General features: G+C 42.0%; 2 long non-coding RNA genes across 3 annotated transcripts; both read right to left on the bottom strand.

Moving 5' to 3' along the window:
• Window positions 1-3105: 3105 nt before the first annotated feature.
• Window positions 3106-4344, bottom strand: LOC120640621. The gene is made up of 3 exons (XR_005661920.1): window positions 3999-4344; window positions 3796-3853; window positions 3106-3525 (listed from the first exon to the last, which is right to left on the bottom strand). It is a non-coding gene; the product is annotated as an uncharacterized LOC120640621 (long non-coding RNA).
• A 119-nt stretch (window positions 4345-4463) lies between these two features.
• Window positions 4464-6387, bottom strand: LOC120640620. 2 transcript variants are annotated; one of them, XR_005661919.1, is made up of 3 exons: window positions 6219-6387; window positions 5132-5346; window positions 4464-5035 (listed from the first exon to the last, which is right to left on the bottom strand). It is a non-coding gene; the product is annotated as an uncharacterized LOC120640620 (long non-coding RNA). The 2 variants fall into 2 exon arrangements; XR_005661918.1 differs by having other exon boundaries at window positions 6119-6386.
• Between the last annotated feature and the right edge of the window lie 3115 nt (window positions 6388-9502).

Here is a 9502-nt window from a genome sequence, read left to right as displayed (position 1 = left end):
AAATAAAGATCATTGTAAAGGAAAGCATCACCAATACAATTATTATCAAACTATAGTTCACATTTGCCATTTGTAAAATGACAACCAAAACCATCTGTGTCTAAGCGTGATACACTGATCAAGTTTCTTTAAAGTGAAGGGACAAATAAAACATCTTTTAATATAAGCATGAAACCATTAACTAGCTCGAGGGAGACATCGCCAACAGCTTCCACATCTGCTTGTACTCCGTTCGCGACTTTAATGTGTCTTTCGCTTCTTTGCGTAGTCCTTGTCGAACGGAATCCCTGTAAAGAATTTGCAACATGCACAGTTGCACCAGAATCAATCCACCTAGTAGATTTAGAAAACTGTATATACAGGGATTCATTAACAAATAAAATTACATTCTCAGCATTCTTTGCCATTATCATCTTTAAGTAGGCGGGACAATCTGCTTTACGATGCCCCTTGTCCTAGCAGTGGAAGCACTCATCTTGAGCTAGAGGATGCTGTTACTGATGCTTCTGTGGCATAGGGGCTTTGTCTTTGGCTTTAGAGGAAGAAGCAGCATGGAAAGGCCTTTTCTTGTTATTATGCACAAAATTGATAGACCCATCATTCTGTTTCTTGAGTCTATCTTCCTCTTGCGCACACATGGCAATTGCCTTTTCCATATTCCACTTCTCTGGCAGTGAGTTATAGTTTACAATGAACGTTGCAAACTCTTTTGGCAGAGAGGCGAACACCAGGTGCACCATAAACTCTTCCTTGAGATCCAAGTTCATTGGTTTGAGCTTGGAGTTCAAGGCACACATCCCCATGATATGATCTCTTATAGTACCGGTATTGCCATAGTACCTCTTTGTGACCAACTGCTCTATGATCTGTGTGGCATATGTCTTTAAAGAACCAGTAAACTGGTTCTTTATCTTTTCAAGGTACTCTGCAGCTGAATCACACTCTCCAATTAAACCCAAAATGTTAGGATCAATTGTGTTATTTATCACTGCCACACATTTCTTATTGGCATTATTCCACTTTATCTTTTGGAGATCATAAGCCATCTTTAAAGGAGCATAGTCCCTTTCCTTTTTCTGCCACTCAGCATCAGTGTCAGATTCCTCTCTCACTGGAGCCGGTGGCTCAGTGGGCTTTGGAGTGGTGATTATCTCATCCACCTCTCCACAGACGAAAGCAAGATCAACTTTCTTGATCCATTCGCCATAGTTGTCTCCTTTTAGAGTTGGGATGTGATTGATGAATCCCATCAAGTTCATCCCCGCTAAAAATTTCAAAAAATAGTGCGAACATAATAACAACAATTGCATGTAATAATTCCAACGTTGGTCAAAATAGAACATACAACTGTTTATGCAATTAAATCTATATCACCGTTAGGCAGAAATAGAAATAAATGCACAAAAACTGTACCAAAAATTATAATACTGCTATTAACAACGTTGGTCAGAAAATAACAATATCATAATTCACTTCTCAAGAAAACTCTTTAAACATGCTCTTAAATTTAATTGTCTCGTTGGTTCGAATTAAAGTAAAGAGCAACTGTAATGACTTTGCAGCGGAAACATGTAGAAAATTTCTATTTTCAGAAGCAATAATGTGAACTTTTAGCTCTAAACAATATACACGTTGGTGCAAAATTGAATAGAGATCAAACTACCGACGCATTGCTCCGGTGCCTCATCGGATCATCCGGTGGTGAAGACTTCGCTTCGACTTGCTTGACATGCTCTCTGATCATTGCTCCGGCCAATGCTCCGACGCTTCATTTCGGCACCGTCAGTTCATCCGGTCCCACTGGGCTTCCTCCACGTGGCCATGCATCGGTGCATCTAATTGCTCCGACGCCTACGCATCGGTTCATCCAGTGCCTCTGGGCTTTCTCCATGTGGCCATGCATCAGTGCAGCAAATTGCACCGATGCCACTGCGTCGGTTTATCCGGTGCCAACCGGATACTCCGGTGCCTAGGCGCCGGATCATCCGGTGCCTACAGAAAATGCAGAACTCGTCCATTTCAACTTTTCTTTGAGTTCTTTCTTTGTGTTTTGCTTTGCTTGGACTTTTTGCTTCATCCCTGGGATCTATAATTGTTCACTTAACAAACTCATTAGTTCCATTGATTGTGTTGTTACTCAATCACCAAAATCACAAAACTATATCCTAATGGGACCATTTTCCTTACACTGCCCGCCACACAAAGCAAGCAAGGATTAATTGTCGAAGCGCACGCGCTCTGTCAGCTTGAAACACTTGCTAATCAAACGTTGATGTCGTTAGCTAGCTAGCATTAGCATCATTCCGGTCATTGTTAGTATGTTTCTGGACGGATCGATACGTACGCGATCGTTTTTCTTCTCGTTTTTGGCTGGATCTAGTGTCGATGGGAGCAGGCCACCAACTGCTCCAGGCCCTCCAGCCAAGCAGAGACTCGTGCTGGGATCGACGCCGACCGGCTGACAGGTCGCCCAAACTATAGGCAGCATGCCTGGACCTGGATCAGTATCATCGACCTGAGCAGCGCGAGGGCCAACTTGGCATCCCGTGCTTCGTGTGCGCAAGTAGCACATCGTGTTCGTCGATGGTGCCTACAATTGACTACCGTCGAAATCTAACCATGTTTGCAAATGAAGCGAATAAAGAATTTACTCACTCTGGATCATCTTTAACTTAGCTCAGCTAACCACACTATGTAAAAACACCTTATTACAGAATTTTCTTAAACCTCATCACAGACACAAAAATCTCGCGTCTGTAAATTTGCGTCTGTGATAACAATACCGCGTCTGTGATGTGAGACACGGATGGCACGCCTCTGATGACCAACATCAGAGACTCTTCTTGTTAAAACACGTCTCTGATGTGGTTCATCAGAGACGTGGCTAGTTAAAACACGTCTCTAATGAACCACATCAGAGACGCAGCTAGTTAAAACAAGTCTCTGATAACAATTTGCAAAAACAAAAAAAAATCTAGATCCACGATTTACATTTCTAAATCCCATATTTCACAAATGGTACATTTCAACCATTAAAAGACTTTGCACAATGATGTTAAGAAACAATAAAATGGTCTGAAAATTGACCTTATGTAAGACTTCTCATGATCAAAATACATAAAATAAATGGTTCACGGTACACAAAAATTTTGATTACAGTCTATTAAATTGTAAGCAATTACATAGAGTATCCACCTAACCAATCAAAATGTGATGGTTGCTCTAGAATAAATGGCAATACAAATACCTCCTAGCTACTTTCTTTCCTCTCAGCTTCAGCAAACTGCTCCTTGGCTACAACAAAACAGCATATTGTTAATTGAAGACATAAATGTACATTCTTCTCAATTTCACCAAAATAGCAGGGAGTTGTTAAGTATAGAGGTGCATAGCATACATAGTGGATGATCTGCGGTGGCTCAGATACTATAATGAGAACCAGATTAGGAACAAAACAACAATTCAAATCCATAATCTACATCCAAATTTCTGGAGGGCAGCCAACAGATAAGCTAATGCTATTCTCTGAAACCAAAGAAATGACACCAGTTACTTTAGTTGAAATGACAATTCAAATGCCATGATACTTTGTTTATACTTTAGTTGAAGTGACACCAAATTTGCATTTTTAATGGACAGATATAAACAAAGTATAATGGCAGGATGCATTGCAACTAAAATTTGCAGACAAGGGTAACAAGTAAAACAAGGTCTGGTACTCAAAAAGGAACCATAAAGAACTATTTGTTCCACCCAAAGTGTTGCAGCATTAAAATAATTTTGCAAGAAATATACCTTTGAAAGATAGAGTGATATTCAGCATCTCCCATGCAAGTTCTTAACTGATCCTGATCTGTAAAGAATCCAAAAGGTAAGAAGATAATTAGAGAATGCAATATGAAAACATTGAAGGATCCATGGTTATACATATCTTGCAAGATATTAAGGCAAGATAGAGAAGAGAGTGATTTAAATATTAGCTGATGCATTCAGATTACCTGCCATGCAACGAGTAGGTGAATAGGCTGCTATGCAGAACAAAGACATAAAACGATAGCACAGGCTGCTCTTGTGCTGTTTACCTGCACAAAATTCAGACAAGCAAAGGCTGCAGTTACAATGAATCTATCGATCGTACTGATGAGGCACCGGTGGATGTAGACCCAAGCAGGATATGATCCAATAGTCAGACCAGAAAAAGGTATAAATGATTGATAGATCAATCTTACAATCACATAGATCCTTTTACAGTGTGCTAAATTGCCTTTTAAAGTGTGTTTCGTGCACTCCTTGTTTTTGCAACTGAGTATCAAACCATATGCAAGTTCTCAATCAGAGCAATTCCTGTACAAATTAAATATTAATTAATTGCTAATCATAGAGCATGTTATCTGTCCTTCAGCCAATTACTCACACATAACTATTATCAGAAATAAGAAATTTGTTTCAAATGGAGAACTCGCTTTGGTCAGTCAGCAGTTCATTTGGAATACACAAAATCCTAACCCAGTATTCAGAGAATAAGCACAGCTTGATTAGGTAAAGTTCAAAGACCAGTGAACAAATAACAAGTGGATCCAGTTCATCCAGCTTATATTCAGACACGTATCACTATCTGAACCCCAATAATAAGCAGCAACAATAGGGCTGTAGTAGTAAAGAGGATGGGGGGATCAAGTTTGGAACACTTGATCTTGAAAAAGCAATTGGTGCCATCGATTGACGGTGACCCCAGCAGCAGCTTCCATGGCCTAAAACCTAGATCAGGACCTCAATTTCAGGAAATCAGAGAGAGAGAGAGGGAGGGAGACATGCCTGACCTGAGCAGCGAGGACCCATGCATCAGTAAAAATGGATATATAAAAAACATTTCTCTCGATGCCTACAGCTTGGTGATGTGGCAGACGGTGGATGCATTGTAGGAGCAGTCGCATTTGATGCCCTGACCAGGAAGCCTTCCCTCTGGCGGGCATTGTCCAGGGGCCGTAACGTCAACCCTTCCATAGATCATGGGAATTTTGGGGCCACCTGCGTCCTGGAATGAAATAAATCAAAACCACCATCATTATTAACAAGCAGCACTTTATGGATGATCATCACTTAATCAGTACGCAGGAGCGATTTAAAGGACCTGAATGGCTGTGGCGCTAGCTAGCTGAAATAGATCTGCATATGCGACACCTGAAAACTTATCCTTGATCGGCTGGATCAGCTTCAAAGCACTACCAGCATTAGCCCCATGCTTTAACTTAATTTCAAATCTCAACCTACCCTTAGCTCCACCACACTTGGGCCAGTCCGCAATGTTCATGTCATAGGTACCGCATCATGTCACGACAATCGAACCTGTACGAAAAGATAACTCATCACAAAATTGTAGGCAAACAACTGAATGGTAGAATGCCAGAACACAAAATTGTAGGCTAGCAACTGAAAGGTAGAATGCCAGAATCAAGTAATGCTGAATCAAGAAGATGGTAAACAGGGAAGGGCACACAAAAGAACAAATACCAACATCAATCTAGTGTAGCATAAACAGATCAGTACATCTGCAAGACTACTATAATTCCAAAACCTATTCTCTTGCATAAACAGTTCTGTGGTCAGTTGACGGAACATATAGCCAACAAAATCACACGAGTTCCTACCTTCCCAGAACAAAATGTTGCAGTATTGGTTCAGCAATTGCAACGGAACATTAGAAAAACTTAAACATTTGTACAGATGCAGAATTCCTTCACAGCTGGATGGACAAATTAGGAAATCCAACACAATCACTCGTCTGCTCCAACCACAGGGAGCTGCAGATTTTGCACGAGGAGCAATACCGTACGATTCAAACCCTAACTTATGTCGACATCACAACCACCACCTACGAAATTAACTCCAGGCAGCACCGCGCCCAGATCCGCCGATCAGGACGCGCAGACCACCGCCCCTAGCTGCGGCACCGCCGGCTCAAACCGATAAATCCGATAAGGGGAACATAGGATCCGAAGCCTCGAGAGGCTGCTACCTACCTACCCCCGCGGATCGAATCGAATCGAATCGGAACAGAACGAGCATAGCAAGCAACCAACGAGCCAAACCGTGGACGGACGGGCGCACGTGTTCTCACCTCGGTGGCGGGGCGGAGATCCGGATGGGGGCGACGGCGAGCCGGGGCCGGCGCGCGATTAGGGCATGAGGGGCCAGGAGCAGGGAGGGGAGTCTCTTACCCCGGAGCGGAGGAGCGAGGATGAGGAGAGGCGGAGGTCAGAGGGCCGCGCGTGGGGGTCGAGGGTGCGGCGCGTCCCCGGGGAATGAAACCCTAGCGGTCGCCTATTCGCCTCCCGACCTCCGGAGCTGAAGACACGGCGGACACGGGGGGTTCGCGGGGGAGGAGGAGCAATGACTGGTGGGACCCATGTGTAGTTGAAAGGGAAGGGGGATGGGAGAACATTTCGATATACACTACTTCATCACAGACGTGTTTCGTTTCTGATGACATCCAAAAAAATCACAGACGCGTTTTCACTACACGCGTCTCTAATTTTTCACATCAGACATGTAAAGCCATTGGAAACCAACACATCAAAGACGCGTGTAGTTGACCCGCGTCTCTAATAATAAATTACAGACGTGTATTGATTCCGCGTCTTTGATAAAAGTATCTTTTTTGTTACTTTCTTACATAATGCCAATTTCTGAAACAAGCAACCTAAAATAAAGGTGAGCTCGCTAGCCAGCTCGATCAACGAAAACTTGATTCAATTCGTCCTTAACTAATCAGTAGATAACTAGAGATGTTAACTAATCAGTAGATAACTAGAGATGCATGCGCGCATGATCTGAATATGCTGCTAGGAAAGAAGATAAAGTAGGAGAAGGAATGGAAATGCTTCTAGTATTTCAATGCTTTTAAACCTAAGGTAGATTTAATTGTTTGTTCTAAATTCTTCAGAAATTATTATTAGCGACCAAGGGTAATTGAAGAACTAAAAGAAACGACATTGTAGAGCATCACTATGGAGAGGGATGGGAGCATGGGTCCATTCCCCTTTGTCGTAGACATAGCCCTACCACAGCTGTCAAGATGATTCCTGTCATCCTGTGGTACGATTATATCAGCTAAAGGCAATAATACTGTTATTTAGCTGTAGCATCTCATTGACTTCTTTCTCTCATTCAAACAATACGGAGGTACTGAAGTTGGGTTAAAATTATTTTTGTGTCACATGCATGAACGGGGACATTGGATTTATGAGTGAGCTTAGTGCCCTACTTTTACATTACCAATCCAAGGTACTGATTTTGCTATATATATAATTCTGACACGATAAAAATATTAAGAAGCGCTCCTTGGAGTTTTTTGTAACCAAAAACTTTGAATCCATAATTTCAAAAAGATGTGGATTATTTGTTTGTCATGCAGAATTTCTCAAAAATGCTAGAATTTACACCCTTTTGAAATTGTTAATTCTAGAAATTTGATGTACGACACTGCTACAAGGGAATATATCGGAAGGCCCATCTCAGATGGGCTTGCCAGCCCACGTCATGACCATTTCATAGGCACCATGCTAACTGAAGCCGTCTGCAATAAACACATCAGGCCACCAGCAGAAAACTAGAAAGACTGGCGCGGCTTTGCCGCGCCCTCCGTTGAGGGCCAGTCCAAGATTTAAAAATATCAATGATGCTCATAATGTGAGCCGGCAAAGGCTTGGAAACGTGCATTGGTCTCTTGACCTTGAGTATTCTTCGGACTGCATTGTTAGTGCTACAACCGGTATTCTTCTTACTGCTGTAATTCTAGGTGTGACAGTGATTTGTATAACTTAAATCATCAGTACAATAAGAAATTTTATTGTACTACCATAGCATAGGAGATTTAGGTCTGAACATTCAAAAGCAGGGAAATTTTGTTTTAGAAACTGAATACAACAGCTGCATCTGAACTGCCCGCTCCATACCGCTTGGTGATCACCCATTGCAGGAATAAGCAAGAGTGACAAATTTGTCAGTTGTTACACCTGAGCCGCATCCTACTTGCTTTGTATGTATATATGAATCACTACATAGTCAGTAATTAGAGAATTTGTCGGTCATCCTGAGTCTTCTCATCAAACAAAGAACAATTTCAAGGACAATTTCATTGCTAAGTACATCGTGCCTCCGTTCTGGAAGAGCTGATTTGTCCTCTTAAGGCTTGCTCTTCTTGTGACACCTTTCCACTTCCACTCCAGATTTCAACTTTGGACATGGAAAGTTGTTGGATCTGAATAATACAATTTCACGGATTCAGACCAAACAACTGAGTAAACATCTGAAATGATCTTCCACCAGCACATATAGTATATGCTATAATGGCATCCTTCTAGGATTAGTATTAAGTAAATCATCTAGTATCTAGCAGATCAGGCAACATTCATACAATGTGCAAATCAACAAGTAGTACCTGGTAATGAACTGACAAAGAATGTCTGCATCAGTTACATGAGGCCCAAGATACTGAAAACTGAAATGTGTGGTAACATCAGCAGATTATCAATTTGTTTTTACCATGTATACATCATGCAAACAAAAGATATTGCCATATGGTCGCTGCCACTCTTGGATTCAGAATTGTTTGGTTAGTAATTGCCTTGGTAATTGTCGTTTCACATCTATGGCAAACCGCAATCTGATAGTTATGTTGCAATTCTAGTACTTGATATGATTATTTCAGATAGCTCTTTAAATAAAATATATATGATGAGCATGACTGAAAGGAATCGGGCGTTCGTAGCCTAAGAGGGGGAGGGGGTGAATTAGACAACTTAAAACCTTAACCTATGACTCTAACTAGTTTGCACAAAACGTAAGCTAAAACATGCTATCTAAATATGCAATTATGGTTCTTCTAGTGTGAAATCATCATCCCAAAAGAGGTTTGCAACCTATAGCCAAACCTAGCAAGATACTACACTATGAAAGTAAAGGCAAACAAGTTGCAATAAATGCGGAAATGTAAATAGGGGATGAGAGGAAGCAAACTCTCGACACGAGGATTTAACCCATGGTTCGGTTAGGCACTAAGCCACCCCTACTCCACGTTGTTGAAGCACTCAATCAAGAGTAACGCTTCTCGGCCAGCAAGTCTCTTCCGGGACTCTTCTTAACTTGCCACCAAGGCTCGCCAAGTCACCACGGTCACCTTAGTCCCATTTTCCACTAAGGAGCTTCGCCACGAACGATGGGGGTCTCCACGTCCCCCGCACAAAGTTGTCGACGTCGCTCCACACCAAACCGGAGGGTCGTTGATGTGTCGGTGAGTCACCAAGACTCTAAGGATGGCCAGCTCACCGAGATACAAGGTTGGTTCACTCTAGAACCAAAGCACAAGGCCACAGCACCTTGCTCTTGCACTCTATCATGAGCTAAACCTAGCACTTACACTCACAAAGTGTGCTAAGGATTAAAGATTTGATCACTAAGCTCTTGGGTGGCTTGGAGGTGTTCTTCAATATGTATAGGATCT

Source organism: Panicum virgatum, chromosome 7K, assembly GCF_016808335.1.
Source record: "Panicum virgatum strain AP13 chromosome 7K, P.virgatum_v5, whole genome shotgun sequence".
Taxonomy (NCBI): domain Eukaryota; kingdom Viridiplantae; phylum Streptophyta; class Magnoliopsida; order Poales; family Poaceae; genus Panicum; species Panicum virgatum.
The sequence above is the reverse complement of the archived record's forward strand: the minus strand, read 5'-3'. Positions and strand labels throughout refer to the sequence as shown.